At 45.1% G+C, this 9,044-nt stretch overlaps 1 pseudogene across 1 annotated transcript; it reads right to left on the bottom strand.

Annotated features, from left to right (window-relative positions):
- Window positions 1–723: 723 nt before the first annotated feature.
- On the bottom strand, window positions 724–5,528 carry LOC147880352 (pentatricopeptide repeat-containing protein At3g26782, mitochondrial pseudogene; annotated as a pseudogene). The gene is made up of 2 exons (XR_015540571.1): window positions 1,331–5,528; window positions 724–1,215 (listed from the first exon to the last, which is right to left on the bottom strand). The product of XR_015540571.1 is annotated as a pentatricopeptide repeat-containing protein At3g26782, mitochondrial pseudogene (transcript).
- Window positions 5,529–9,044: the final 3,516 nt, after the last annotated feature.

Here is a 9,044-nt window from a genome sequence, read left to right as displayed (position 1 = left end):
GGGGTCCTAACAACATGCATTCATCCACTGTGGACAAGACTCCCTAAGAAGCAAGCTTCGGCAAGAAGTCCTCACCAAGACTTCAAAGAAGGTGACATGTTCGAATTCACGAGTGCTATAAGTAGATTAGGGTCTGGTCAGGTCAATTTGGGCCAGACTGAGTCACATGTAGCCAGGTCGTCCATGTAGCACGGTTGGCCACTCTGGTTAGTGCTTGTTTCAAGACAAAGGGGGCCAGAAGCTGGTCCATTCTCCTCTGCAGCAGGATTAGCAAAGCAGCACTTTAGGGAGTAAGAGAGGAGAAGCAGTCTGCCCCTCTACACGATCCCCTGCTACAGGGAGGTGTCAGCCTTTGTCACAGTTGTAATCCTCAGCTATTTGCCATTTATGTATACAGGCCAATCGCAGCCAGTGGTGATCTCTTGCACGCCCTGCAAACAAATGTGATTCATTCTCTTTCGGTTCAATTTACGCTTCCAATCTAATGAGATAATCCTACAGGCTTGGAGTAGTTTAACTCACACGCCGGCCAACCCCTGCATATAACTCTTGACCAGCTGACTGGTAGGCACCTCATATCTGGCCTAGACCAGACTGCCCATATGGCAGTCCCACAATATCCATAAAAGGGCATCTGTGTGCAGTCTTTTGTGGACCGCACAGTCCTCCATGTGGACTGCATGCACTGCCCATATTGCATGAACTGCAACAAAACCCTAAATCTAGCATTCCCACTACAGTATTCTCTTGCAACTATCATTGTCCAGGGGGGCTCTGCCTCTGTACGAAAGAACTGCCACAAGGTGCTGGTAGTATCATGATAAAACCATTTTATCACCGTAAAGCCACGTAAGATGTGTTGAAGGAGTGATTGATGAACTACCAGTACAGTCACAAAAGGTTGGCAAAGTGTCCAACTGTGTAACATAGGAAGTCAGGACGACGACATCTCCTGGAAGAAGAATTGGGACGAGGATTCCTGTTCGATAGCACCTGGCACCTCCGTGCCGTGTCGCAACTATCTCAAGCTGGTCATTGTAGAAAAGACTACGCGAAAATCCATGTTTCACCCAAATTGTGCTGCTGAAGTCAACACTGACCCCAATGGTGTAGGAATTCTCCCCTCCACCTGCTCTTACAGGGCTGTGATTGCCCAAATGCATCCCTCAGCTCATATAACAGCAGAGACCTGGGCACCCCGAATCAAAAGCCTTCCTGAAATGCACAACACACCACCTTACTTTCTATTTCCAACATTTAATAGCGTGAAGATGAGAGAGAGGGAGAGAGAGAGAAAGCATAATCAATGAGAAAAAGAATAAAAAACTACCTGTAAGCAAAGCAGCACAACCCAATGAGAAATCTGTAGTCTGGGTTCTGAAAGATACTGGAAAGCTGCATCTTCACGCCTGGCATTTGAATTTCTTATATTGATGTAAAATATGTCGAGGAACAGAAAGTCACTCAAGGGTCGTAGCTGACCATAGACCCTGCTCCATGTGTGCTCCTTTGAATTGTTTGTTTGCAGATGGTCTAGCATCCACTCTGTACTGATATTTGTCAGCTCTTTGTGACTGTTTCCGTCTTTTATTTATTTAGGCACTGTGAGAGATGAAAGATGCCTTATCATCCATTCTAGCAACCGGACATGTGTTTGTCCGGCATAAGTAAAATTTCTGGGAGTCCTTTTGTGCTTAAATTCTTGCTGCACTGGTACATCTTCCGTATCTCCCATAGCTCACCTGCTCCAGTTCTCACAAGGCCCAAAAGTGCATCTCTATTTTATCATTGCATATTTCCCCAAGCACATGATTGAAATCAGGTGCATTCCTTTTATCCTGCATTTTGAAAGAATGAACTTTCAGCTTTGCACATTTATCTTTTGCTTTGGGGTGTCCCCTACCCCCCACCAGAATTGCACCATTCCACCCAGATCAGGCCACCAAAACCTTCCTGGCTACCCCTATGTTTGAGGATTCTTTCTCATCACCTTGATCTTATCACGGTCCTCGTGCATGCAAGCATTCAAATATCAAGACAGTATTTTTCATCTACTGCTAGAGATGCAGTGTTCTCATCAACAATCCCCACAAGAACATTTTCCATCCTTAAAACTATGAATGCGACTTGCATCTCTGCAAATGATAATTCGCTGTTCTACCTTTGATATGAAAGCAGTGACCATGTGACAGTCATCGCAAACCTGCAAATTCTTTACAATGCGGATAGGTGTCCCCTTGGGTGTATTTATTAGGGCACACGCAATAGCCAGCTTCTCAAGGTGCCCACACAGTGCAACTTTCTTCCTCTCCTCACATATGTCCAGGAATGCATGGTCCAAATCAGGCATATGCCCTTCCTCCTGCATTTTCAAAAAAAGATCTTCCAGCTTTGCATGTATGTCTTTGATTTGCGGATGTCTCTTATCCCCCACCACAAAAGTATGCACCATTCCACTCGAGTCAGTCCACCAGCACTTTCCTGGCTTCTCCCATGCTTGAGCATTCTTTCTCATCACCTCAATCTTATCACATTCCTCATGCATGTGAGCATCTGCGTAGATATTTGCCATCAATACATACGCCGCAGGATGTTTTTCATCTAATTTTATCACATTTCCAAAGGCATGCCTTCCAACTTCTACATTCTTCCACTTTCGGCAGGCACCCAGCACGGTCGACCATACAATAGCATTAGGTTGGAATGGCATCTTCTCAACCATTGCCACTGCCTCGTCCAGTTGGCCTGCACGTCCAAGGAGATCAACCATGCAATTATAGTGGTCTATAGTTGGGACAATGCCATACTGCTTGCTCATAGCATGAAAGTACTTCTGGCCCTTCTCAAAGAGACCTACATGATTACAAGCACTAAGAACACTAAGATATGTGACCTCGTTTGGTTGTATGCCATCCTGCCTCATCCTCTCAAGCAGATTAAATACAAGTTCACCCTCTCCCTGGCGGGCATATCCTGCAATTAATGCATTCCATGGTACAACATCGCTTGTCGGCAATGCATCAAACACTTGTTGGGCAGCAATCATGCTTCCACATTTACTGTAAGTATCAATAAGACTGGTTGCTACAATGGCAGTGGTTGCAAAACCAACCCTATTAATTTGAGAATGCAGTTCCTTGGCAGTTTCTAGAGCTGCTGTGTTGCCACATGCTTTCAGGATGGCAACAAAGGTGAAGTTATTTGGTGACTGGCTTTGGCCTTGCATTTGCGCATAGAGTCTAAAAGCCTCCTCATTTTCTTCTTGCTCGGCATAACCCAGGATCATGGCATTCCAGGAAACTACATCTCGAAGAGGCAATCTCTCAAAGACACTTCGTGCATTTTCCAGGCTCCCACTTTTCGCATACATATCCACCAAGGTAGTTGCCACAAACACATCTGATTCAAAGCCACTCTTGACAATTTGGGAGTGGATGGCTCTCCCTTTCTCTAGACATCCTCTTTTATCAAATTCACCATCAGCTAGTTCCCCCTCTTGCAGTGTTGCCAGGCTACTGCAAGCTTTCAAGATAGCAACAAAAGTACGATCGTTTGCTTGAACACCTTCCTGATACATCCACACATACAACTCTAAAGCCAGGGCACCCTCTTCCTGCTGGGCATACCCCAGGATCATAGCAGTCCAAGTGACCACATCGCGTCGAGGTAACCCATCAAAGACACACCGTGCATCCTCCAAGCTCCCACTTTTGGTGTACATATCCACCAAGGTATTTCCCACAAAAACATCCAACTCAAATCCACTCTTTACTACCTGGGAGTGGATGTCTCTACCTTTCTCCCGGCATCCTAATTTCTCAAATTCCATGTCAACTCCCTCTTCCCAGGAAGGCAGACTACTGCAAGCCTTCAATGCACCAACGAACGTTCGATTATTTGGTTGGACACCTTCCTGGTGCATCTGTGCAAACGACTCTAGAGCATGTGAACAATCTTCCTGCTTGGCATAACCCAGGATTATGGCATTCCATGAAACCACATTACGGTGAGGTAAATCCTTAAATACACGCTCTGCATCCTCCATACCCCCACATTTAGCGTACATATCCACCAAGGTTGTTCCTACGAAGAGATCTGAGTCAAAGCCACTCTTTACTACTTGGGAATGGATGATCCTACCTTTCTCAAGGCACCCAAATTCTATAAATTGCAAGCTTCCCTCTTGGAGAGCTGCGAGGCTACTGCAAGCCTTTAACGCACCCATAAACGTTCGATCGCTTGGTCGAACACCTTCTTGGTGCATCCGTGTGTACAGCTCCAAAGCCCGTAAACCCTCATCATGCTTGGCATAGCCCAGGATCATAATGTTCCATGACACTACATCACGCTTTGGCATGTTGTCAAAGACATGACGAGCATCCACCATGCTGCCACGCTTTGCAAAAAAATGCATCAAATTATTTGTCTTAAACACGGGAACCTCATTCAGACGTTTAACAGTATGAGCATCAATTTCCTCGAGCTCGAATAGCTGAGACAATCCCTCGTGCACAACACTTCCAGCTCGTCCTACACCAGAGGGATGGCGCCAAGCGGGCAGCCTCATGACCAGAGAGCTCCCATAAAAGGCAATTCACGAACCCGGCAGCGAGAGAACTACATCATTGACTTATAACAAGGGGGACGATGAATGATGCTTACGAAGAAATGCTCTCTATGAGGGCAATGATGGTTCAGGCAGTGTGTTTGCTGGCAGAGTCTGTAGGAAGGGATCTCGTAAACCATTGTTTGGGCTACGTAAGCTTCACGATCGTTGATCGAATGTCACAATGAAGTGAAGGTTCGTTGATCTTATGTCACAATGAAGAACTGCAGCCTGGCACGGGTAGAGCTGCGCGCTGACATGTGCCATTCAAAGGCAGTGTCACGTGGTTGGCAAGGACACCTCCTTAAAATTATGGATCTGTGCTTCTCTGTCACAATCCGCACTCCGTTCACACCCCTCCTCTTCGCCGATCCACAGTTGCTCCTTCATAACCTCTTCTCCACACCAACACCCTCGAATTTATGTACAGCACCTCCATGCTCTCCACCATCTTTTGCATGCCCCCGTTCTTCCTCCATGATGAGGGAGCATCGCAGGCAGGTTGGCCCGGGATGGGAAGAAGCAGAGCGAGCCGACGCGGTAGCGAGCAATGGAGCAGGGAAGCCTAGATGGCGTCCGGGTCAAAGACGTTGCAGAGGTGGCCTTGGTCGAAGTGGGAGGAGACAAGGGGGAGTGAAAGGTGGCAAGAGGTGGCAGAGCTGATGAGGCCGATCCGAATTACAGTAATAGTGAAGGGACGGGGGGAGGAAGGGAGCAGAGAGAGAGGAGAAGGGAGCGATGCTTCATGCTCATCAGAATTGGAAGCTGCTCACACCATAACCAGAGCTAGCAAAGCTTCCGGTGAGTAGTTGTTTGTATTAGTAAGGGCCATGGCGGTAAGAGGAGGAGGCAGCTCTCACATCCCTTTCTGCAATGGAGCTTCGAAGCTGTTTGCCAGTCTGAGTGATGCTGTAAGAGCTCTATGTGCTATTTGCAGCTATTCTGATCGCCATCATCCCTGTATACGTTTCCAACAGCGAGCTTGGATTTGCCTTTAATAAGTCAAAAACTCTAGCCCATCCTTCTCTCAAAATGGGACACTACATCGTTAGATTTCTCTTCTCAGTGTTGAATCTATTTGCCAGTCTGTTCGAGCTATCTACACGTCCTACGGTGGCCACTTGCTTTCCAGGTCCAGGAGGTGATTGTTGGCATCCATAAGGATGCCCCGTACAAGTTTGATCACAAATGGCTGAAGTCCATGCAGTACTATGAGGAAATTAAGAGAATCTGGTCAGATGCCACAAAAGGGGTCTCAGACCCTAGAGATAGATGGGATGCAACTATTAGAGCTATGCTAGTGGAATGCCTTGAAAAAGAAGCAAGAGCGGGACCTGAACCGGCATGGTCGTGTACTAAAAAGGCTGTAGATGTCGACTCAAGTGACCCATATTTGGATACACTACTAGTGGAGATAGAGGAAAGTCTTAAAGCGTAGGGGATGGATCATGCCACCCATGCTTGTACCCTGAGTAGGCAAACCTGGCTTGCCCAAGGTGATTGTCCATCCAAGTCCTTTTTCCAAGCAGTGAAGAAAAAACAAGTGATGGAGACTATAGTCAGGGTAATGGATGAGAATGGAAGGATTGAATCAAAGTTCTGGCATATCGCATGGTGCAATGGTGGAGCAAGTATGCAAAGAAGGATCCCTCTCGGAGGATGTTAATATTGGCTTGATGAAGTTATTTCCCAAGAGACTGAATTGTATTCGTGTGGGTCCTTGGAGACCAATAACTATGTTGAATATGTCATACAAGATCCTATAGCTAAGGCGTTAGCTAACATGATTCGGGATGTGTGTGCAAAAGTAGTAGACAAAGAGCAAAAGGTCTTTATTAGAGGGTGGGATTGTTGAGATATCGAGCTCCACTCGTGATATGCCAGGATGACCGTTGTGCATTTATGTCACCGACTTGTTAGCTACAGATGCGGTTGGTACATCGCCCATGAATAATAGCTGGATGACAGCTATCTTTATGTACTCTAGTTAGTGGCTCAGTTACAATGCCACCTAAGTTAGCTGAGTTTGGTTTGAGACCCACATATAGGATTCGTCTATTCCTTTTATACTAAGAGAGAGACCTCTTTTGGTTTTACACAACTAAGAAGAGGAAAACTGTTTTCAGCCTCCACCTTTGTGTATATTGCCCCATTGTGTATATGTGAAAGCTACAAGTGAGACTCCTTACCTCTCTTCCACTCTCTTCACATGGTATCAGAGCTCGGTTCGTGGTAAGGAGCTCAAGGAAGCAAACCAAGTTCGCAGTGTCTTGGTAAGAGGATTAGTATTGCTTTCCTTTTTCGAGTTTAGGAGTAAATCTCTGCAGGTAGCATAGTCGGAAAGTGCAAGAGTGCACTATCTCAGATTGAGACGCCCTTTGCGGTGCGGAGAGAGGGTAGTATATGCTACAAGATGGGGCAAAGCCTTGGGTGACATTATTTATTTGATTCGAGGTCGTTTCGAGGCTCATTTTGGTCGCGGAAGTTTTCCGCAGGCACTCAGAAAAGTGCCTTGTTTTGACTATTCAACCATTGTTCTGCAGGTCAGTGAAAAGTTATTACAGAAATTGCATCGTATGCCTATGCGCAGAGATATTGGGAGTGACAGAATCATTCTTATTGCCTGTTGATGCAAAATCGTCACTAGGAAGTGACTGTGTGGTCAAATACCACTTTCGTCAGTTTTGCAGATCTGCCCTTGTGAGATAGAAGTTGTGTTTTTTGCAGTGACAGAATATTTTTGCAGTGTTCTGTACTGGCGTCTGATGCTCTTTCACAGATAGTCATTGAAAAGCTTAACAAGAACAACTTCCAAGCATGGAAGTTTAGAATGACGAATTTCCTTAAGGGGACAGGCTATTGGGAGTTCATTACTGGAGCTGAACAAGAACCAGTTATTCCTAATGTTCCCAATCAACAAGAGTTGCAGGCATTTAAAGGATGGCATGAGAGAGCTAGAAAATTTATGTACTGGTTGTCTATCAGTATTTCAGATTCTATGATTGTGCATATTCAGGATGCAACCACGCCGAAAGAGGCATGGGATACTTTGACAAAAATGTACAGCACAAATACGCAAGCCAAGAAAATGTAGCTCAAGCAGGAGTTGCATAATGTGCAAAGAGAAATATGAGCATCAGTGACTACCACATGAAGGTGAAGAAGATTGCAGATGCACTTGCTTCCATTGGGTCGCCAGTGGAAGATGATGATTTAGTTTCTGTGACCTTGAATGGTCTAGGAAAGGATTATGCATAGTTCCGAACATCCATTGTCGTCCATGAAAAATTTCTTGATTTTGAGGAGTTGGTTGCTCTTCTAATTTCTGAAGAGCAGAGAAATGGTGGTGCATCTTCTTCAGGAGGAACTTCAAAAGAAATTGTCTTCTACTCAAATGCTGGAAGAGGTAGAGGCAGAGGTACAGCAGGCCGATCTGGAGGCCATGGCATAAATCAGAATATGCAACAAATTCAAGAAAACCAGTCCTATGGAGGAGGACGTGGTAACCTTAGAGGCAAGGGGAGCCAAAGAGGTTGTGGTGGATGGCAGAGAGACCATAATGCAAATAGCAATGTTGAATGCTACTACTGTGGTAAAATGGGTATATGGCTAAAGATTGCTATAAAAAGCAGAATGACATTATGAATGGAAAATTGCAGCAAGGCAATTATGCATCCTCTAGTAGACAAGGTGATGACAGAAATGAGCATTTGCTTATGGTGCACCACATGACCAATTTTGTGACAAGTGCAGAAGAATGCAATGATGTGTGGTATGTTGACTCAAGTACGTCAAACCACATAACAGGTCATGCAGAATGGATGCAGGATGCAAGGAAAATGGAAAAACTAGGATTTGTGGAGACTGGTGATGATACTGCACATCCTATTCTGCAGATTGGTAAAATTCCTTTGTCTATGCAGGATGGAAAAAAGAAATACCTGTCTGATGTATTTTATGTCCCGAACATCACCAAGAACCTGATTTCTGTTGGTCAAATGGTTGAGCAGGGCTTGCAGGTCAAATTTAATCCTCATGGATGCTTTGTTGAGGATATGAAAAATAAAGATCGCTTGATAGCAAAAGGAAGAAGAAGGGCAAGATGTTTACGTTGGATGCGTACATGCCTGAATTGAGTGCAACAATGTTTGCACATGGGACCGGTGTAGTTGCAGATATTGATATCTGGCATAAACACATTGGTCATGTTAATGTATGACGACTTAAGTTAATGCAGGCCCAAAATATTATTGCAGGATTGCCTAAGTTCAAGGTTGCAGAAATGCATAAGGTATGTGAAGCCTGTCAATTTGGAAAAAAGGCAAGGAAACCATTTCCTAGATATGTTCAAGAGAGGCCATTGGAATTAATCCACTCTGATGTGTGGACTACTAAAGCTGCATCTATTGGAGGCTGTCATTATTTTGTCACTTTTATT

The sequence above is a fragment of the Dipteris shenzhenensis genome, chromosome 32 (assembly GCF_047967505.1).
Source record: "Dipteris shenzhenensis isolate YYH24624 ecotype China chromosome 32, Dip_SZ_1.0, whole genome shotgun sequence".
Classification (NCBI taxonomy): domain Eukaryota; kingdom Viridiplantae; phylum Streptophyta; class Polypodiopsida; order Gleicheniales; family Dipteridaceae; genus Dipteris; species Dipteris shenzhenensis.
Note: the sequence above shows the minus strand (reverse complement) of the source record. Positions and strands in the feature narration are given on the sequence as shown.